Source organism: Ceratotherium simum, chromosome 36, assembly GCF_057802395.1.
Source record: "Ceratotherium simum simum isolate JZ-2026a chromosome 36, ASM5780239v1, whole genome shotgun sequence".
Classification (NCBI taxonomy): Eukaryota; Metazoa; Chordata; class Mammalia; order Perissodactyla; family Rhinocerotidae; genus Ceratotherium; species Ceratotherium simum.
This window is the reverse complement of record NC_141935.1, coordinates 30,268,523-30,293,269: the sequence shown is the minus strand read 5'-3', so window position 1 is coordinate 30,293,269 and position 24,747 is coordinate 30,268,523.

Below are 24,747 nucleotides of genomic sequence, written 5' to 3'. Positions count from 1 at the left end.
GTGTCCCGGAAGGAGAAGAGCGAGACAAGGGGGCAGAGAATCTATTTCAAGAAATAATAGATGAAAACTTCCCTAACCTAAGGAAGGAAACAGACATCCAGGTACAGGAGGCACAGAGAGCCCCAAACAAGATAAACCCAAAGAGGCCCACACCAAGACACATCATAATCAAAATGTCCAGAATTAAAGATAAAGAGAGAATCCTAAAAGCCGCAAGAGAATGTCAAGTTACGTACAAAGGAAACCCCATAAGGCTATCAGCTGACTTCTCAGCATAAACCTTACAGGCTAGAAGAGAATGGCACGATATATTTAAAGTGCTAAAAGGAAAAAACTTACAGCCAAGAATACTCTACCCAGCAAGGTTATCGTTCAAAATGGAAGGAGAGATCAAAATTTTCCCAGGTAAGCAAAAATTAAAGGAGTTTGTCACCAAGAAACCACTGTTTCAAGAAATGTTAAAGGGACTGGTTTAAGGGGAAAAGATAAGACCACAAATAGGAAAAATTATCTATTTCCACAATTAGAACGTATTGGATACAAATGCACAAAAAAGAGGTTAGATATGATATCAAAAACATAAAAGGAGGGAGGAGGGGAGTTAAAGAGTACAGCTTTCAGACAGAGGTCAAACTAAAGTGACCATCAATTCTGTATAGAAGAAGTAAGGAACAGAGAAGGACTACTAAAACACTGAGGAAAAAAAAAAAAAGTTAAAAAATGGCAGTAAGTACATACTTATCAATAGCTACTTTAAACATCAATGGACTAAATGCCCCAATTAAAAGGCATAGGGTGGCTGACTGGATAAAAAAACAAGACCCATATATATGCTGCATACAAGAGACACACTTCAGACCTAAAGACACTCACAAACTGAAAGTGAAGGGATGGAAAAAGATACTCCACGCAAATGGCAATGAAAAGAAAGCTGGGGTAGCAGTACTCATATCAGACAAAATAGACTTTAAAACAAAAACTGTAAAAAGAGACAAAGAAGGGCATTACATAATGATCAAGGGAACAATCCAACAGAGGATATAACACTTGTAAATATCTACGCACCCAATGTAGGTGCACCTAAATATATAAAGCAATTATTAACAGACATAAAAACAGAAATAGACAGTAACACAATAATAGTAGGGGACTTTAACACTCCACTTACACCAACGGATAGATCATCCAAACAGAAGATCAATAAGGAAACATTGGCCTTAAACGACACCTTAGAACAGATGGACCTAGTAGATATTTACAGAGCATTCCATCCAAAAACCGAAGAATACACGTTCTTTTCAAATGCACATGGAACATTCTCCAGGATTGATCACATATTAGGCCACAAAACAAGTCTCCATAAATTTAAGAAGATTGAAATAATACCAAGCATCTTTTCTGACCACAACGGTATGAAACTAGAAATCAACTATAGGAAGAAAATCAGAAAAGCCACAAATACATGGAGATTAAACAAAATGCTACTGAACAACGACTGGGTTAACGAAGAAATCAAAGAAGAAATCAAAAAATACCTGGAGACAAATGAAAATGAAAACACGACAGGCCAGAATTTATGGGATACAGCAAAAGCGGTTCTAAGAGGGAAGTTTATAGCGATACAGCCCTATCTCAACAAACAAGAAAAATCTCAAATAAACAATCTAAAAATGCACCTAAAGGAACTGGAAAAAGAAGAACAAACAAAGCCCAAAATCAGTAGAAGAAGGGAAATAATAAAAATCAGAGCAGAAATAAATGAAATAGAGACCAACAAAAAATAGAAAAAATTAATAAAACCAAGAGCTGGTTCTTTGAAAAGATCAACAAAATAGACAAACCTTTAGCTAGACTCACCAAGAAAAAAAGAGACAAGGCACAAATAAGTAAAATCAGAAATGAAAGAGGAGAGGTTACAACAGACACCTCAGAAATACAAAAGATTATAAGAGAATACTATGAAAAACTATATGCCAACCAATTCGACAATCTGGAAGAAATGGATAAATTCTTAGAATCATACAACCTTCCAAAACTGGATCAAGAAGAAGTAGAGAATTTGAATAGACCAATCACCAGTAAGGAGATCGAAACAGTAATCAAAAACCTCCCCAAAAATAAAAGTCCAGGACCAGACGGCTTCCCTGGTGAATTCTACCAAACATTCAAAGAAGTCTTAATACCTATCCTTCTCAAACTCTTCCAAAAAATTGAGGAGGGGGGGAAGCTCCCTAACTCATTCTACGAAGCTGACATTACCCTGATACCAAAACCAGACAAGGACAACACAAAAAAAGAAAATTACAGGCCAATATCACTGATGAACATCGATGCGAAAATCCTCAACAAAATACTAGCAAATCGCATACAATACGTTAAAAAGATTATACACCATGATCAAGTGGGATTTATTCCAGGTATGCAGGGATGGTTTAACATTCACAAATCAATCAACGTAATACACCACATTAATAAAATGAAGAACAAAAATCACATGATCATCTCAATAGATGCAGAGAAAGCATTTGACAAGATACAGCATCCATTTATGATAAAAACTCTGAATAAAATGGGTATAGAAGGAAAGTACCTCAACATAATAAAGACCATATATGAGAAACCCACAGCTAATATCATCCTCAATGGTGAAAAACTGAAAGCTATCCCTCTAAGAACAGGAACCAGACAAGGATGCCCACTGTCACCACTCCTATTTAACATAGTATTGGAAGTCCTAGCCAGAGCAATCAGGCAAGAGAAAGAAATAAAAGGGATCCAAATTGGAAAGGAAGAAGTGAAACTGTCACTATTTGCAGATGACATGATTTTATATATAGAAAACCCTAAAGAATCCACCAGAAAACTTTTAGAAGTAATAAACGAATATGGGAAAGTTGCAGGATACAAAATCAACATACAAAAATCAGTTGCATTTCTGTACACTAACAACGAAGTAGCAGAAAGAGAAATTAAGAATACCATCCCATTTACAATTGCAACAAAAAGAATAAAATACCTAGGAATAAACTTAACCAAAGAGGTGAAAGATCTGTACACCGAAAACTATAAAACATTTCTGAAAGAAATTGAAGAAGACACAAAGAAATGGAAAGATATTCCGTGCTCTTGGATTGGAAGAATTAACATAGTTAAGATGTCCATACTTCCTAAAGCCATCTATAGATTCAATGCAATCCCTATCAAAGTTCCAACAACATTTTTCACAGAAATAGAACAAAGAATCCTAAAATTCATATGGAACAACAAAAGACCCCGGATAGCTAAAGGAATCCTGAGAAAAAAGAACAAAGCTGAAGGTATCACACTCCCTGATTTCAAAATATACTACAAACCTATAGTAACCAAAACAGCGTGGTACTGGCACAAAAACAGACACACAGATCAATGGAATAGAATCGAAAGCCCAGAAATAAACCCACACATCTATGGACAGCTAATCTTTGACAAAGGAGCCAAGAATATACAATGGGGAAAAGAAAGTCTCTTCAACAAATGGTGTTGGGAAAACTGGATAGCCATATGCAAAAAAATGAAAGTAGATCCTTACCTTACACCATACACAAAAATTAACTCCAAATGGATTAAAGACTTGAATGTAAGACCTGAAACTGTGAAAGTTCTAGAAGAAAACATAGGCAGTACGCTCTTCGACATCGGTCTTAGCAACATCTTTTCAAACACCACATCTGACCGGGCAAGAGAAACAATAGAAAAAATAAACAAATAGGACTACATCAAACTAAAAAGCTTCTGCACAGCAAAGGAAACCATCAACAAAACGAAAAGACAACCTAACAATTGGGAGAAGATATTTGCAAACCATACATCTGATAAGGGCTTAATCTCCAAAATATATAAAGAACTCATGCATCTCAACAACAAAAAAACTACCAACCCAATTAAAAAATGGTCAAAAGACCTGAACAGACATTTCTCCAAAGAAGATATACAGATGGTCAACAGACACATGAAAAGATGTTCAAAATCACTAACTATCAGGGAAATGCAAATCAAAACTACAATGAGATATCACCTCACGCCCGTCAGAATGGCTATAATTAACAAGACAGGAAACAACATGTGTTGGAGAGGATGTGGAGAGAAGGGAACTCTCATACACTGCTGGTGGGAGTGCAAACTGATGCAGCCACTATGGAAAACAGTATGGAGATTCCTCAAAAAATCAAGGATAGAACTACCATATGATCCAGCTATTCCACTGTTGGGTATTTATCCAAAGAACTTGAAAACACCAATTTGCAAAGGTACATGCACCCCTGTGTTCATTGCAGCCTTATTCACAATAGCCAAGACTTGGAAGCAACCTAAGTGCCCATCAACGGACGAATGGATAAAGAAGCTGTGGTATATATACACAATGGAATACTACTCAGCCATAAGAAACGACGAAATCCAGCCATTTGTGACAACATGGATGGACATTGAGGGTATAATGCAAAGTGAAATAAGTCAGAGGGAGAAGGCCAAATACCGTATGATTTCCTTCATTAAGTAGTAGATAATAACAACAATAAACAAACACATAGGGACAGAGATTGGATTGGTGGTTACCAGAGGGGAAGGGGGGAGGGAGGAGGGTGAAAGGGATAATTCGGCACATGTGTGTGGTGATGGGTTGTAATTAGTATTTTGGTGGTGAACATGATGTAGTCCATGCAGAAATAGAAGTACAATGATGTACACCTGAAATTTTTGCAATGTTATAAACCAATGTTACTGCAATAAACAAAAAATTAAAATAAAATAAAAAAAATCAAAAAAGAAAAAAAAAACAAAAAAAATAGCAGCAAGATTCTTGTGACCTACATATGGAGATTAACAGTGTGGCCACAATCTTTTCCTGAAGAGCAAAGTCGGGGTCCATAGGGAAAGATGCTACAAATCCTCAGGGACTCACTTTAGTAGCAAAGCAAAGTAGAGGCAGAGAGCGTATAACAAGCGCTATGAAGGAGTCTGCAGGGACTTACCGCCCAAGTGCAGGAGCTGTGCAGAAGCCCAAGTATATTTAATGCGAACCTAAGTAGATGAGCTCAGTGGAATCAGAGAATAAGGTCACCTCCTAATTAGAGCAGCTGAGCATTGTAGCCCAGAAACCTTTTAATGCCAGCCTGGCTTAAAGTCTCGGAACCTCGCAGAAGAGGTCTCACTCCAAAAGAGCTTCGAGATGAGTTTGATTTCCTTCCTCCTATCGGTTATTGTTGAATTTTAAAGGAACATTGGGGCTGGGATAAATAGTGCTTACAAAAGATTGGTTATAAAGGTGCTACAGTTGCCTAGGTATTTACATTTCTTTAAATTTTACTCCAGTGTAGTCCAGCTGACTGTTCTGTGCCTTAACATGTGTGCAAAGCCATTGCAATAAAGAAGTATATTTGTATAAAAATATATGTGATTGAAACTGTCTTTTTTTTTTTTTTTTTTTTTTTTGGTAAGGAAGATTGTCCCTGAGCTAACATCTGTGCCAATCTTCCTCTATTTTGTCTGTGGGATGTCACCACAGCACAGCTTGACAAGCGGTGTGTAGGTCCACACCTGGGATCCAAATCCACAAACCCTGGGCCACTGAAGTGGAGTGTGCGAAGTTAACTACTATGCCACAGGGCGAGCCCCCTAAAACTTACAGTCTTTTCAACTCCACTAATTATGCTTCTGGGATGCTTGGATCTTTGGGGGCCATAGTACCATAAATCAGCACCCCCTCCACACACACATACCTATAAAGGCAGCTTACCTTAAATGCAGGCAAGATGAAATAACAGCAACAGCTCACATCTGCTGATATTTGGTATACACAAGGCACTGTATTAATTATTTTGCACGTTGTATTTCAATTAATTCTCTGAACTACCTTAGAATCTAGGAACCATAATTATCACCATCTTGTATATGAGAAAACTGAGAAGAAATTTGCACAAGTTTGCACAGTTGGCAAGTGGAGAAGCCAGAATTCCAGGCCAGAGGAGATCTGACTCCAGGACCCACACGGCGCAAACTCGTCTCTTTTTTTGAGGTTTAAGCAGCGGGTGGGTACTGGCTTCTGAGTGAAAAAAGAGAAAGCTGATACATTGGAGCATCCAAGTGGAATAGGAATGAAGAGCAGAGAGACGAAGAGCAGAGACCAAGAGAAGGAACACAGCAAAACGTTGTCACTGAAAGTAATTTCACTGAAAACTTCCCGACGGCCTCACTCCCTTCTATCTTATTCCCCATCATCAAACTCTCTTCATTTCCTTCAAAACACTTATAATTTGAATTTTCCTTTTATTTTTAGTCTTGGTTACCTCCCACACTCGCAAGTCTGCTTTTCCCCCAATGTACGTATAGCCCAGAGCACTGCCTAGCACTTAATCAGCAAGCAAGAAGCATTTATTGAATGAATAATTAAATCAATCAATTAAATAATAGAATTTTCAGAACTAGAGGCTAAGCTCCCCAAAACAAGTTTTACCAGTCAGTTAAGAATTATGTCTGCTATTCTCCAACAACAGGACAGACACTGCCTAGAACATATTCTCATGGGCTTAGTCTCTGCCTCTTGGGCTGGTAATTCATATTTGCTTCGCAGTCAAGACCCAAGAACATATGGAAAGGAGGAGATTGTGTTTGGGGGGGAAGTACAGACCTCCTTGAAATCAAAGACAGATTATTTTGATTAGTAGATTCTGTGCCACTCAAATTTGCTATTAAAATAGTTGCAGAATCAGCCTCCCGGAAGAGGTGAGCTTTGCTGGAGGAGTATGTAGGAGAAAGGTGGTGTCAGATGGGTAGGAGAACTTGGTTTCCACCACACAGGGCCATGTGGAAGGCCATGAGGAGCTGGAAGTGTAAGGGGAAAGTGGGAGCGGTGAGCAGTTGTGTTTTGAGGGCGTGAAGGTAGCATTTGTGGGAAGAGCAGGAAATGGCAGCCCTCAGTGGAGCAGTGGGCTTCACAATCTGGCGATAAACCAGGAGCTAACAGGGCCCACCTGGAGCGGTTAGCGACAAAAGAAACATTTGTAGCTCACCAAGAAGATTTAATTGAGGAGAAAATAATACGATGTTTGGCGAGCATGAGACTCATGCTGTATCTTGGACCCAACTCCTTTTGGAATTTTGAAATGGGCAAGAAATGACTGACATGCTCGTGCTTCTGCACTGAGAACTCGTTTCTTTGGTGGCATTTTCGCACCCATGCCAGCAGCAGCATTATTTGCTCCACAGTGATTTTGTCTTGACTTTCCTATTTCTTAACATGAGACATTTTATTATTACTATCTTCCTTATTAAAAGTGTTTTGTTTTATTCTTTGATTAACTTCTTGGCACAGATGTACTTTTTGATGCTAATCATAGATTGGTTCCTTTTAACTTTTTATTTTCAATCTTTTTCATGATAGTTCAACTTTGCTTGGTTATTCTTTTTGCTGTGTACTCATAAAACCTGTCTTCCATTTTTAGTCATAAAGGATTCATTCACCTTAGAGACTCCAACATTCATTTTTTTAAAGCCTACAGTCCATCTGTTACCATCTCCTCTGATATTAAATTTTATTACCCTTCGTTGTTTCCTCCAACTTTTGGCAGAAGAGACGATTCTCCAATAAGCCCACTTACTTCTTCAGATGACAAGAAATGTATCAAGCTATCAGCTTTCACTGCAGACAAATCATTAAGCATGCCCCCAATGTTTACACTTACTGCTTGTTTACGTCATTGATGCAGTGTGTAGGGTGAGGAGAAGAGATCACAAATGTAAAGGAAAGACTTGAGAATTGGAGGCTGCATTAGTTCTCTGTTGCACTGTTACAAATTCCCACAAACTTAGCAGCTTCAAACAACATACGTTCATTATCTCACAGTTTCTGTGGGTCAGGGGTCTGGGCACAGCTTAGCCGGGCCTTCTCCTCAAGGCTGCAATCAAGGTGTCAGCAGGCTGCTTCCTTTCTGGAGCTCAGGGTCCTCCTCCAAGCTCGTGGTTGTCAGCAGAATTCCATTCCTTGCAGCTATAGGACTGAGGTCCCCCTTCTCTTGCTGGCTGTCAGCAGGGCCACTCTTGGTTCCTAGAGGCCACATATAGTTCCTCGCCTTGTGTCCCCTCATAGGCCCTCTCACATGACTACTTGCCTCTTCCCAGGCAGCAGGTGAATCTCACTCCATTCTGATGGGCAGAGTCTTACATAACCTAAGGTCATCACAAGAGTAACTATCTCCATCACATCTGTGACACTGCTTTGTCAATGGAGACCACCCCCCCAATAGTAATGAGCTGCTCCTCCGTCTCCCCTTTGGGGTTGTGTCAGAGGAGGCCTACGAGAGATACAGGACTTCCATGGCCATCTATCAAACTATGGACTGAATTGTGTCCCCCCAAAATTCTTACATTGAAGCCGTACCCCAAGTGTGACTGTATTTGGAGACAAGACCTACAAGGGGGTAATTAAGGTTAAACGAGGTCATAAGGGCAGGGCCCTGATATGATATAATTAGTGTCTTTATAAGAAGGGACCCAAAGAGCTCTCTCTCTCTCTCTCCCCCGTTCTCTCTCCTCTCTTCTCTCTCCCAAGTGAGGACACAGCAAGGAGGTGGCATCTGCCAGGAAGAGAGTTCTCACCAGGAACCAAACCCTGATGGAACCTTGAACTTGACTTCTAGGCTCCAGAACTGTGAGAAAATAAATTTCGGTTGTTTAAGCCACCAGTCTATGGTATTTTATTGTGGCGGCATGAGCAGACTAACACCCATTGGTAACAAAGCCAACCTCCCCCACCTCAGTGTCAGTGGAGGCCATGTGGGGAGCAATAATGAGACACCTCTGCCCCACCCAGCCCTGGTGTGTCAGGAGGCCTGCAGGGGAGCCAGAACTCCCACCCCACTCAGCAGTGAAGAGAAACTCCTGCCCCATACACGAAAAAATGGTCAAAGTCTCAGCAAAGAGACTGAAAATATAAAGAAGAAACAAATGGAGATTTTCCAACTAAAAAATACAATAACTGAAATAAAAGACTGAATTGACGGGCTCAACAACAAAATATCGAGGGCAAAACTATTAAAACATCAATAAAAAATAAAAATTAAAAAAAATAAAAAATATATAGAGGGCAGAGGAAAGAGTTAGTGAATTTGAATGTAGAACAATATAAATAACCAATCTAACAACGAAGAGAAAATATACCAAAAAATTTAAAAATGAACAGAGCCTCAGAGATCTGTGGGACTATAACAAAAGATAATATTCACATTGCTGGAGTTCTAAAGGAGAGAAAGGAAATGAGGCTGACAGTATTCAAAGCAGTAATGCCCGAAAATTTCCAAAATTTGGCAAAAGACATAAACCTATAGACTCAAGAAGCTGAGTGAGCCCCGAACAAAATAGACCCAAAGAAATCACTGTCAAGACACATCATAGTCAAGCTTCTGAAAACTAAAAGAAAGAAAAACTCTTGAAGCAGCAAGAGAGAAACAGCACCTTGTATGAGAGGAGAAAAACAATTCAAAGGACAGAGATTTCGCATCAGAAAGCAGGGAGGCTGTGAGGAAGTGGCACAACATTGTCAAGCACTAAAAGAAATGACCTGTCAACCCCAAATCCTGTACTCAGCAAAAATATCCTTCAGGAATGAAGGAAATATCAAGACATTTTCAGAATAAGGAAAATAAAGGAATTTGTCACCAGAAGACCTGCCCCAAAAGAATGGCTGAAGGAAGCTCTTTAAACAGAAAAGAAATGATAAAAGAAAGGATTTTGGAACATCAGAGAGGAAGAACAATGGAAAGAGTAAAAAATAAGGTAAATATAATAGATTTTACTTCTCTTTTTGAGTTTTCTAAATCGTGGCTGATGGTTGAAGCAAAAATTCTAAGACTGTCTGATTTGGGTCTCAGTGTATGTAGAGCAAATATTTAAGACAGTTATTGCATAATGGATGCAAAGGGAGGTAAGATTTCTGCACTTCACTCCATCTAGTAAAATGTCAAGACCAGTAGACTGTGATAAATTATGTGTATATAACATAATACATAGAGCAACCACTAAAAAGCTATAGAAAGAGATACACTAAAATACTGTAGATAAATCAAAATGGAATTCTAAAAATGTTCAAGTAACCCACATGAAGACAGAAAAAAGAAAACAGAAAAACAAAAGACAGAGAGAACAAACCTATAACAAATAATTAAACTGTAGACATAAACCCTAAAATATCAATAATTACCTTAAAGGTAAATTGTCTAAATATACCAAGTAAAGACAGAGATTGGCCAAGTGCATGAAAAAGTGTAATAAACTATATGCTGTCTACAAGAAGCTTACCTCAAATATAATAATGTAGGTAGATAGAAAGTAAAATGATGGGAAAAGATATACCATGCAAACATTAATCAAAAGAAGACAGGAATGGCTATATCAATATCAGATGAAGTAGACTTCAGAGCAAGTTACCTATTAAGGTGTATTAAAGAAGACTTCAGAGCACAGAAAACTACCAGTAACAGAGAGGGACATTACATAATGATAAAAGGATCAGTCCACCAAGAAGACATAACAACCCTAAATGTCTATGCACCAAACAACAGAACTGCAAAATATGTGAAGCAAAAACTAATAAAACTTAAACAAGATACAGACAAATCCACAACTGTAGTTGGAGACATTAACACACTTCTCTTAAAAACTGATAGAACAACTAAACATAAATCAGCAAGGATGTAAAAGAATTCAACAACCCCATCAACCAACAGGATCTAGTGGACATTTATAGAAAATTCCACTCAACAACAGTAAAATACACATTCTTTTCAGGCACCCACAAAACAAATACCAAAACAGACCCTATCCTGGGCTATAAAACAAGCCTCAAAAATTTAAAAGGGGCTGGTCCATTGGCATAGCGGTTAAGTTTGCCCACTCCACTTCGGTGGCCTGGGGTTCACTGGTTGGATCCTGGGCACAGACCTACTCACCGCTCATCAAGCCACATTGAGGCAGCATCCCACATAGAAGAACTAGAAGGACCTACAACTAGGATATACAACTATTTACTGGGGCTTTGGGGAGAAAAAAGAAAAAGAGGAAGATTGGTAACAGATGTTAGCTCAGAGCTAATCTTCCTCAAAAAAAATTTTTTTTAAAGAAGTGAAATCATACACAGTATGTTCTCTGACTACAATGGAATCAAAGTAGAAATCACTGTCAGAAAGATAACAGGAAAATTGCCAGACATTTGGAAACTAAACAACACACATATGAATAATTCGTGGGCCAAAGAGGAAGTCTCAAGGGAAACTTAAAAATACACATAACTGAATGAAAATAAAAATACAACATATCAAAACTTGTGGGACGCAGCTAGAGCAGTGCTGAGAGGGAAATTTATAGCACAAAATGCTTATCTTTGCCGGTGGGGGTCTCAAGTCAATAATCTAAGTTCCCATCTTAAGAAACTATAAAAAGAAGAGCAAATCAAGCAGAAGGAAGGAAATTTTAAATATAGTAGCAGAAATCAATGATAGCCAACGCCATAAAACAACAGAGAAAATCAAAAAAACAAAAAGCTGGTTCTTTAAAAAGATCAGTAAAGTCAACAAACCTCTAGCATGACTGACAAAGAAAAAAACAGAAGATACAACTTACCAATACCAGGAATGAAACATGGAATATAACTACAGACCCTGTAGACATCAAAAGGACAAAAAGTCTATGCACATAACTTCGACAACTTAAGATGAAATGGATCAATTCCTTGAAAAGCACATACTGTCATAACTCACTCAACATGAGACAGAGACTTTGAATAGCCCTATAACTATTAAGGAAATTGAATTTGTAATTTTAAAACTCTGATAAAAGAAATTTCTGTGTCCAAATTGCTTCACTGGTGAATTCTACCAAATGTTTAACGCCTATTTTCACAATCTGTTCCAGAAAATTGAAAAGGAGTGAACGCAGCTCAAATCATTTTATGAAGTCAGTATAACACTGATACCAAACCAGACAAGGACAGTATAAAAAAAGAGAACTATGGACCAACATCTCTCATGAATATAGACGCAAAAAGTCTTAACAAAAATATTATCAAATAGAATTCAGCTATATATGAAAGGAATTCTACACCATGACCAACAAAGCTTTACTTCAGAGATGCAAAGCTGGTTCAATATTTGAAATCAATAAATGTAATCCATGTTAATAGGTTAAAGAAGAAAAAACCTGACATTATATAAACTGATGCAGAAAAAACATTTGACAAAATTCAATAACCATTCACAATAAAAACTGTCAGGAAATTAGGAATAGAGAGAAACTTCTCAACTTGGTAAAGAATATCTACAAGAAACCCACAGCTAACATCATACTTAATGGTGAAAGACAGAATGCTTTCTCCGAAGATCAGGAATAAAGATGTCCACTTTCACTATGGCTACTTGACATAATACTTGGAAGTTCTAGTCATGCTGAATTGAACTGAATAAAGAAAGGAAGGAAATAAAACAGATACAGAAGGGACAGAAAGAAAAATGGTCTCTATTTGCCGATGCAATAATAGTCTGCATAGAAATTCCCAAGATATCAAAAAAATTAAACATAAAAATTTGGCTATTATCAAAAAGACAAGAAATAACAAGTGTTATTCAAAAATTTTTAAATGGAACTACCATATGATTCAGGAATCCCACTTCTGGGTTCCTTTAACTAAAGGAAACGAAAACACTAACTTGAAAAGATACCTGCACCCCCATGTTCACTGCAGCATTATTTACAATAGCCAAGATATGGAAACAACCTAAGTGTCCATCAATGGATGAATGGATACAGAAAATGTGGTGTATATATGTACATATATATAAGATCATAGTTGAATCTCATATAAAGTTACTATAACAAAAAAATAGAATGAGTAGAATGACATCCCTGTAGACAATAAAATCATGCCATAAAAATAAGCCTATAAAAAAGGAAAACTATAATTTAATATTTTTTAAAAAATTAAAACATGATAGAAATTATGAGAAAACAACATAAATCAGAATTAGAAAAATTCAGAAATCAGGTGATTGTTGAAAACAAATATTTAAAAAGGCAGATGACAACTCAAGAAAGCATTAGAAAGAGGAAAAATATTTTTCAAAATAAAAACAAAACCAGAAGGAACACAAAATGGATGACAATTTAAGAGAAATAGAAGATGGAAAATAGAAAGTTTAAAAAATAAATTAAGAAAGGGATAAGAAGGATTTGAAAGAAAGAAATAAAGAAGATAGACCCAAAAAGTCAACATACATGTAACAGGAACTCAAAGGAGAAAACAAAGCAATGGAACAGAACAAATATTAAAAGTTATAACATTATAGGGGCTGGCCTAGTGGTACAAGTGGCAGGCATGCACCGACGCACCGCTTCTTAGGCCATGCTGTGGCGGCGTCCCATATAAAGTAGAGGAAGATGGACACAGATGTTAGCCCAGGGCCAGTCTTCCTCAGCAAAAAGAGGAGGACTGGCATGGATGTTAGCTCAGGGCTGATCTTCCTCACCAAAAACAAACAAACAAAAAAAAAACAAACAATAACAACAATATAACATAATATTATAACATTATAAATTATAACATAATATTATAACATTATAAATTATAACATAATATTATAACATTATAAATTATAACATCTTATAATGAAGTTTAAAAAGTCAGATTGTCATCTGACTTTTCTACAGCAAAGCTTAATTCCAGAAGACAGTGGAGTTACACATATAAGACACTTGGAAGAAAATGGAAATCATGGATTTTATCTCCAGGCAAAATTAATTTCAAGAATGAAGTCACAGGTAAACTGTTATAAACATGCAAGAACTCACATAATACTGTTGCCATAAGACTTCCAGAAAAATCTACTAGAGCTTCAAAGAATCAAAAAGACCAGAAAGACATCAAAACAAGAACTAGTGTTGAGCATTTTATAAATATTCACAGGTAGAACTAAGATTAAATGATAGGATCCACAATCATGATATCTGACAAGGCTGAATTCAAAACAAAAAGCATAAAAAGATATAGAAAAATATCTTATAATGCTGAAGTTATAGTCACAATGAAGATATAACACTTATTAATATTTATGTATCCAATATAACAGCAACGATTTTCATAGAGCATAAACTATAGATGATAAAAGGAGAATTAAGACAGAAATATACCAATAATAGAAGAATTTAACATACTTCTCAAACTAAGACAGATCAAGTGGATAAAAAATTTAGTAAGGACACAGAAAACCTAAATAACAAAATCAGTGAGGTAGATAAAGACGTACAAATAATGAGCTCTAAAACCCAAGACTAAAGAATACACATACTTCTCAAGAGCAAATCAATACTCATGAAAAACGATATCTTAGGCCATAAAGAAAACATCAATAAATTCCAAAAGATTATCTGACAATAATGAAATCCAACTAAAAAGTAATGAGATAAAAAACAAACAGAAAGTCCTTTCCTCTTGTAAAATTTAAAACATGCCAGTAAATACCACTTGGGTCAAAAGGGAAATACAGAGAGAAGTTGTAGAATTTATTTTAAATAATGATGATGACATAAAGACGTATCAAAATCCGGGATACAACTAACATAGTCATCAGTGAAAATCTTATAGCATTAAATACCTATATCAAGAAAAGTTTTTAAAAAGTAAATAAAAATTGAACTCAAAAAACTTATGAAAAGACCAAAAAAATAAACCAAAAAAAGCAGAAAGAATTAATAAAAATAAAAGCAGAAATTAATATCAGAAAACAAAAATCAGTAGAATAAATAAATCCAAAAGCTGGTTTTGTAATCTAATTTAAAAAAAATAGACAAACTACTATGTATTAGTTATCAATGGCTGTGTAACGAATTATCTCCAAATTTAGCATCTTAAGACAATCAATATTTATTATCAAACAGATTCTATGGATCAGGAATGCAGGCATGGCTTAGCTGGGTGCCTTTAGATCAGAGACTCTCACAAGGCTACAATAAAGGTGTCAGCCTGAGCTGTCCTCAACTTAAGATTTGACTGAGGGAGGATCTGTTCCAAAGCTCCTTGCTTCTCCTTGGTATCTCCTTTCAACTCTTGTGTTTTAGCTGACTGCTTCACTAACTCAGATATCTACTCTTTCATGAGTTCCTTAAAGGAATGAATTCTCTCTCATCCACTATTTCCTCTCTTCATTGCCCTTGTTGAGTTAAATATCTTTTATTTATTTGCTGTCATTTTAGTGGTGTTTTGAGAGTTTTAGTATAGGTAGAAAGTTTTATTAACAGCTTTTTCATGGAATTGTAGATATTCATCTTGGATACTACACCAAAACTTGACAAGTGGTAGTTGCTTAAAGATTACTTGCAATATGGAAAATGAAATCATATCAATGAACTTTTCATTGTCAAGTACATTAAAATCCATTTGTCTATCTAGCACCTTGAATTTTACCCACATAACATCATGCATTAATCATTTGGAAAATGTTGGTTCACTGAGTTTTGCAGGTCTTCCAAATGTTGGCACATTTCAATATACACCATTGAAAAAATTACAATTGTTCATATCACTACTAATCTCATCTATTGGTAAGCTGTCAAGTTCATAGTGACAAGTATAAGTTTTTCAAAATTCTAATTTTTTTACTTGGAAGTGCAAATGTTATCATTGGCAAAAAATACATCAGTGGTTTTCCTTGAGGTGACAGGATCACTACATTTACTTTTTAAATAATTGCTGCCAATTATTCAAGTTTGAATTACGATATTTTGTTAGTTGTTCTTTCAAGTAAAAACAGTACTCCATTAAAAAAGTGGCTAGTTCAGCTTGCAACTCAAATAATTCCACAAGTGCTTTTACTCGGGTCATCATACTTCAATATGTAGCAGAAGTGCTGTATGTGTACTTCCAACTCAATAAATAGAATATTTAAATGATATATTTTAATAAAATTGATACTTTTTGCTTCTGATCTCAGAGGTTCTTTAGTGAAACTCATTTTCTTTTTTTTTTTGCAAGTACATGTTGAATACCAATGACTATAGTACAGTTTGACACCACTGCCTTGATTCATGCTAAGACAATTATATCCACCGTGGCTTTTGCATCATCTATGCAAATGTCCCCACAGCGAAAAAGGAAAACAGCATCCTAGTGTTATTACGAAAATCGTTTGATCTCTCAAACACCCCTGAAAGGGCCTTGGAGCACTTCCAGGGGTCCGAGGACTACACAGTAATGACTTCTGGTCTAATAGCAAGACCAACCTATACACTGCCTACAAGAAACACACTTTAAATATAAAAACACAAACTCGTTAAGTAGAAAAATAATAAAAATATACCACTCAAATGTTGATCCTAAGGCAGCTGGAGTGGCTAATTAATATCAGACAAAATAGACATCGTGAAAAAGCATATTACCGTGGATAAAAAGGGACATTTCATAATGATAAAGGATCAATTTGTTAAGAAGACATTATAATCCTGAATGCATGCACCCAATAACAAAAATGCTAAAAACATGCAGGAAAAAAATGGTAGAACTAAAAGGAGAAATGGAGAAATCCACAATTATATTTGGAAATTTCAACAGTCCTCTCACCAATTGATAAAACAAGTAGAGACTTCTAGTTTCCAGTTCTGCATGTAAGGATCTTGGTAGTTACCACTCCATCCTAACAAGTAAAAAGCTGAACAGACTGAAAAATCAATAATTCTTCTTGGATCTGTAAGAGAGGTGAGGACACAGGGCAACCCACGGTCCCCAAGACTGGAGAGACAGACAGGTGAACAGAGTCACAGCTTACTCGAGCAGAGATTCATGAGCAGAAACTGCCTCGAGTACCAGTGCCTAGTAGGGAAATCCAAACTGTAATTGACAAGTTGCCGGAGGCTGAGTGTGGACAAGCCTGAGAGTTAAAAACTCCAGGAGGACCCAGCCATGGGGGGGGCTCTGAAGGAAATTTACCTCCAGGAGCTTGACCAGGTTCTCACAGTAAATATAGGAGAAAAAAATCCCCTCATGCTTCCAGCAGGGAGTGGAGAAAAGGAACCATCTTAAAATATGCCAGAGCATTCTATTCTTAACAAGGCCTGCCCTCGGGAGAAACTAGTTAACCAGAACCTAACCTGCTGGGGCATTATCAGAACCTAACTGACCTGGGGAAGGGAAATACCAACTCTAGCCCACTCTAGCCATCCTGTCCCACCCAAGGCGGGGAGAAAAACTGAGAAACATGTGTGAAGCTCACAGTCCAAAGGCATAGGCCCCTTAAAAGAATGAGACCTAATTACAGGACTATAGGACACTTCAGTCTCCTCGTATCTCACCACCACATTACACAGTACATCATGTCGGGCTATCAAGAAAAAATTACAGGGCATACTAAAAGGCAAAAAACACCATCTGAAGAGAAAAAAGCAAGCATCTAAACCAGGCATGGCAGAGATATTGAAATTATCAAACCAGGAATTGAAAACAACTGTGATTAATATTTTAAGGGCTCTAGTGTATAAAGTAGACAGCATACAAGAACAGGTAGGTAATGTTAGCAGAGAGATGGAAATCCTAAGAAAGAACCAAAAAGAAATGCTGAAGATAAAAAGCACTGTAATAGAAATAAATGCTTTTGATGGGCTTATTGGTAGACTAGACATGACTGAGGAAAGAATCTCTGAGCTTGAGAATATATCAATAAAACAAGTGGACAGAAAATCTGTAAGGATGTAGAAGACTCAAACATTAGCCACAAACCTGACCTAGATGACATTTATAAAACAGTATATCCAACAACAGCAAAATATACATTCTTTTCAAGTGAATGGAACATTCAACAAGATAGATCATATACTGAATCATAAAACAATTATCAATACATTTAAAAGGACTGAAATCATACAGAGTATGATCTCTACTCACAATGGATTTAAATTATAAATTAATAACAAGATATCTGGAAAATCCCAAAATATGTGGAAATTAAACAACATACATCTAAATAAACCAATCTAAATAAACCACAATCAAAAAAGAAAACATAGAAATTATAAAATATTTTGATTGACTAATAATGAAAACATAACATACCAAAATATGTGTGATGCCACTAAAGCAGTGCTTCCCAGGAAATTTAAATTTTTTTCTTAGAAAAAAAAATAGTCGAAGTCAATGACTTAAGCTTCCGCCTTAGGAAACTAAAATAAATTAAACCCAACACAATTAGAAGGAAGAAAATCATAAAGATAAGATCAGAAATCAATAAAATAGGAAACATATAAGTAATAGAGGAAAATTAATGAAATCAAAAGCTAGTTTTATGAAAATTAAAGCCAATAAAGTTAATAAACCTATTAATTATTATTAATAATTAATTAATAATCAATACTATTATTAATAAACCTAAACCTATAAGACTCAAATTGCCAATATTGGGAATGAAAGAAAGGCTATCACTATAAACCCACAGACATTAAGAGGAGAGTAAAAGAATGTTATGATTAAATTTATGCCAATTAATCCAACAATTTACATGAAATAGAAAAATTCATTTGAGGATATGAAATGTCAAAACCGACACAAGATGAAATGTAAAATCTGAATATTCCTATATCCATTAAAGAAATTGAATTTTTAAAAAACTGTTTTACAGAGAAAACTCCAGGCCCAAATAGCTTCACTGTTGAATTCTACCAAACATTTAAGGTAGAATAATACCAATTCTGCAGAAGCTCTGTCAGGAAATAGAGGTAAAGAAAATACTTCCTAATTCATTTTATGAAGACAACATAACCCTGACACCAAAACAAAACAAGACATTACAAGAATACTACAGGCCAATATGCTTTATGAATAGAGATACAAAATCTTTTTAAAAAGTCAGCAAATCAAATTAAGCAATATATAAAAAGGATAAATCATACGACCAAGTGGGATTTATCCAGGGAATGCAAGGTTGGTTTCACATTCAAAAATCAACCAATGTAGGGCCAGCCCCGTGGCTTAGCGGTTAAGTGCGCGTGCTCCGCTGCTGGTGGCCCGGGTTCAGATCCCAGGCGTACACTGACGCACTGTTTCTCCGGCCATGCTGAGGCCATGTCCCACATACAGCAACTAGAAGGTTGTGCAGCTATGACATACAGCTATCTGCTGGGGCTTTAGGGGGAAAAAAAAAAAAATAAATAAATAAATAATTGAAAGAAGAGAATTGAGGAGATTATGGTTTAAAAAAAAAAATCAACCAATGTAATTCATCATATTAACAGAACAAAGGAGAAAAATCAAATAAGTATCCTAACAGATGCAGAAAAAGCTTTTAAGAAACTTAACATAAATTTATAATAAAAATTCTTAGCAAACTAAGAACAGAAGGGAATTTTATCAATCTTATAAAAGGCAGCAATTAAAAACCTATACTTATGTTAGCTCAGAGCCGGTCTTCCTCAGCAAAAAGAGGAGGATTAGCACGGATGTTAGCTCAGGGCTGATCTTCCTCACAAAAAAAAGAAAAAAAAAAAAAAACCCTATACCTAACGTTTTACTTAACGGTGAAATACTGAATGCTTCCCCTCCACCTCACCTCCCTCCACCACTTCTATTCAGTGTTATAATGAAAGTCCTAACCAGTGTAATAAAGCAAAGAAATTAAAAGTATATAGATTTGAAAGAAAAAATAAATCTCTTTATTTGCAGATAACGTGATCATATACATATGAAGTTTACACAAAATTTATTAGAAATTAATAAGCTAGTTTAGCAAAGAGCTATGATACAGGGTCAATATACAAACATCAGTTGTATTTCTATATGCTAACAACAAATGATTAGAAAATCAAATTTATAGGGGCTGCCCCATGGCGCAGCCATTAAGTGTGCCTGCTCCCCTTCGGTGGCCCGGGGTTCACAGGTTCAAATCCTAGGCGCGCACCAACACACTGCTTGTCAAGCCATGCTGGCATCCCATATAAATTAGAGGAAGATGGGCATGGATGTTAGCCCAGGGCCAATCTTCCTCAGCAAAAAGAGGAGGATTGGCATCGGATGTCAGCTCAGGGCTGATCTTCCTCACAAAAAAAAAAAAACAAAAAACAAAGAAAATCAAATTTATAAAAAAAAATACCATTTACAATAGCTTCAAAGACAATAAAACACTTGAGGATAAAATTAACAAATATATGTAAGATCCTACATTGAAACTAAAAACTATTGTTGAGAAAAAATTTTAAATACCTAAATCAGTGATGAGGTATGCCATGTTCATGAATTGGAAAATTCAATATTTTTAAGATATTAATTCACCACAAATTGATCTAAAGATTCAATACAGTTCCAAGCAAGACACCAAAAGGATTTTTTTTTTGCAGGAATTGACAAACTGACTCTAAAATTTTTATAGAAATTGAAATAGCCTAAAATAGACAAGAAAATTTTTTAAAAAAGAAACAATGTTAGAAGACTTTACCTAATTTTGAAATTTACTACATACTAAACTACTATAATCATCAGAGTATGGTATTAGCATGAGTAAGAACATACAAATCAATGGAATAGAATAGGGAATCTAGAAATAGACCCACACACACATGGACACTTGATTTTGACAAAGGTGTGGGATAATAGTCTTTTCAACAAAAGATACTGGAGTAACTGGATATCCATATGGGGAAAAAAAATGAACCTCAATCCTTGCCTCACACTAAACACAAAAATTAAGGCCAAAATGGCTCACAGACCTAAGTGCAGTAGGCAAAATTATAAAATGTTTAGAAGAAAACATAGGAGAAAATCTTCATGCAAAGATTTCTTACAAATGGCACAAAAAGCATAAAGAAAATATTGACAAATTGGATTTCATTAAAATTAATGGGTTTTGCTCTTCAAAAGACACCATTAAGAATATAAAAGGCAGGCTACCAACTGGGAGACAATATTAGCAATTCACATATCTAACAAAGGATTTGTATCCAAAATATGTAATGAGCCTTACAACTTAATAACAAGAAGACAAAAATTCTAACAAAAAATGGGCAAATGATTTAATAAGACATTTCACAAGAAGATAAAAGCATAGCCAACAAATAGATGGAAAGATGCTCAACATCATTAAAATTAAATTAAAATCTCAATGAGATAACACAACACACCCATCAGAACGGTGAAAATTAATGATTGACAATAGTAAGCGTTGGTGAGCATGTGGAGCAACTGGAACTCTCATCCATTGCTGGTGGAAATGCAAAATGGTACAGCCACTTTGGAAAAAAGTTCAGAGTTTCTTATAAAGTTAAGCATATGATGCATAAGGACCTAGCTATTACACTCCTAGGTATTTACCAGAGAGAAATGAAAACGTATGTCTACCCAAGACTTACACAGGAATGTACATAGAAGTTTTATTCATAACACCCAAAAGCTGGAAACAACTATAACGTCCATCAACAGATGAATAAACAAATCATGTTATGTCCACACAATGGGTAATTACCCAGCAGTATTATAGAATGAACAACTGATACACACAACATAGGTGACTCAAAAAACAGTATGGTGAGCAAAAGAAGCCAGATATAAAAGAGTGCATATTGTGTGATTCCATTTATATGAAATTCAAGAAGTGGCAAAACAAAGCAGCAGTTACTGGAAGCAGATAGTTACCTGGGATTGCGGAAGTGGGGTAAGGAGATTGACTGCCAACACGCGCGAGGGAAATTTGTGCAGTGATAGAAATGTTATTTATTTTGACTATGGTCGTGGTTACAGAGGTCTAGACATTTGTATAAATCTCTTGGAATTAAAATAGATGCTTGTATTTCATGTAAATAATGCCTGAATAAAGTTAATTAAGAAAAAAAAAAAAGAAACTGGACACCCGAATTTTAAAAATGTGACAGCTAATTAAAACTTTTAGAAAAATATCCACATGAGACTAAGGTAATACATCTGTGAGACAGAATTCTGGCTCTATCGTTTACCAAGTTCTGACAAGTCTCTTAAATGTTAACTTTACAACAACCGTTGATCCAAGTAGTATTATTATCTCCATTTTACAGATGACAAAACTAAAGTCTTATTACGTATTTTGTCCAGTTTCACATAGCTGGTACATAGCAAAGCTTGGACTCAAACCAAAGTCTTGAGTCTTCAATCCTTTATCTATTCGACTCTATTATGTATTTATTTGCAGGCTTTTCTAGAAAACATATTAATAATCCTAAGCCTCTTCCTCTTTAATTCTCCAAAGAAATTAATGAGCAAGTGACTTCAAGCTACATTTATGTCCTTTTTCTCTTTTGTTCAACAAGAATAGTCTTAAAATTTTACTTGGTATCAGCATACTTCCCTTGAGTTCTTTATATTTACTGAATTTGTAACGGTTCCTTGCATTAAGTCTCTCCCCAATCCAAGTTTCGGTCCTTAAAAATTTCTTAGTGATTTCTTTCATTTTGTACTCACAGGATTAGTCTTTTACCCTTTGATATTGCATCCTGTTAACAAGTGTAACATGGCAGCCAAGGTTCTAACCTCCACCATCTAATGAAAGAACAAAGAAGCATAAAATGTTATACAATTAATTAATATTTTATCCTCAGAAAAAGCACACCTTCTCCATACTATCCCAACGAAGGTGGGTCACTGGAAGAGAAGTTTCTTATCAAACGGCAAAATAGTGTTCATTAATAAGGCAAATATAACAATTTATCTGTAAATTGTTATGCTCATAAGTATGCATACACATATGTGCTGCAGTGTTACTGTACTGAAAGCAACTTTGGAACTTAATAAAATTTATATTGAAGTTTTGCATATATTTCTAAGTAAGAATTATTAATCAATCTAGAAAAAGGGAAAGATTCTCTTGCTACAAAATATAAATGCGATGACAGAAATTCCAGTGTCCAGTAAAGGTGGGTTTCCACGTGAGGAACCTCCTTGGCAGCAAAACCTAGCACACATATACCTTATGATGCAGCATTTCCATTCCTGGGTATCTACCCAAATGAAGTGCATACATATGTGTACCAAATGATGTACCAATCTTCATAGAAGCAATATTGATCACAGCCCCAAATTAAAAACAATCTAAATGTCCATCAACAATGGAATGGGCTTTATTTTTCAGTGTGACATATTCATACATTGGAATACTATACAACAACTACAATGTACACAATATTGCCACAGACTACAACACATGAATCTTATGAATATAGTATTGAGAGAAATAAGCCAGATTTTTAAAAATACATACAGTATGATTCCACTTACATAAAGTTCAAAACCAGGCAAACTAATTTATGATATTAGTAGTTGGGACAGTGGTTACCTTTGGGGAGAGAGGTAGAGAGATGACCTGGAGGGGTAGGAGGGGGCTCCAGGAGTGCTGTTAAGGTTTTACGTCTTGACCTGGCTGGGGATTACATGGGTGGATCTGCTTTGTCATAATTTATGGAGCAGTACTCTCACATTTGCAGTTTTCTGTATGTTATTGTACTACATAAAAAAAGCTCGTTTTTGTTTTTTATTTATATATTTGTGAGGAAGATCAGCCCTGAGCTAACATTCATGACAATCCTCCCTCTTTTTGCTGAGGAAGACCGGCCCTGAGCTAACATCTATTGCCAATCCTCCTCCTTTTTCTCCCCAGAGCCCCAGTAGACAGTTGTATGTCATAGTTGCACATCCTTCTAGTTGCTGTATGTGGGACACGGCCTCAACATGGCCAGACAAGCGGTGCGTCTGTATGCGCCGGGGATCCGAACCCGGGCCGCCAGTAGCAGAGCTCACACACTTAACCGCTAAGCCACAGGGATGGCCCCATAAAAAAGCTTGTTTTGAAAAATGAGGTTTTGAAAAGACATTTTCAGACATAAAAATTGAAAGGACATTATTAGCAGGTGGGTCCTCATGAAGGAAAATGTTAAAGCAGTACTTTATGTTAAAGTACTGCTCAAAGTGAAGTTCATGACTCGTGCCAGAATGCGAGCATTTGCTACCAGTCCAGATGAGAGCAGTCCAGGAACTAGGAGGAAGCGTTCAGAAAACTTATACCAGTTTGACAGGGTACTTTTATGTCTATCGAATCTAATAGTAAAAATGTGGGTCTTGTATTTTGTATGTCTTTGTTTTTTCATTTAATTTTTCCAGTAATTCATGTTATTGTACTTTAAAAAAATTAGTCTGTGATGATTAAAAGAAGAAAGAAACAAGTCCTTCACCACAGATACTTTAAGAAGCACTATGCTAAAGATGTGCTTCTGGAGGAAGGACGTCTCAAGATGCGCAAAGGAATGGAGAGAAAAGAAAACGGTAAATATTTGCATAAATAAAACAATCACTGAATGAATAAACATTAATAATAATGTAGGAATTTTTTTAAAGATATTTAATTAAGATTCACAACTGCAAGAATATATTAATTTGGTAGGGGTGGAGGGAATCGGGTTCAAGCATTGTTTTTTGTGTGTTTTGTTTTTGTCCCCCCATCACTCCAGAAGGGAGATAAAGGTGTTGATTAGCTCTAGATATTGATATGTTAATTTTGCATATTGTAATTTCTAAAGAAATTAAATAATTGCCAAATCAACAGAGGACCAAAAAAAAAAAGATACAAAGTAAACAGTCAAAAAGAAAATAAGAAAGGTGTTGGGCCAAGGGGCATGCACACCGGCCACTGGCCTGACAGGACGTAAATGTAAGGTCAGGCTTTATTGAGGGAACTT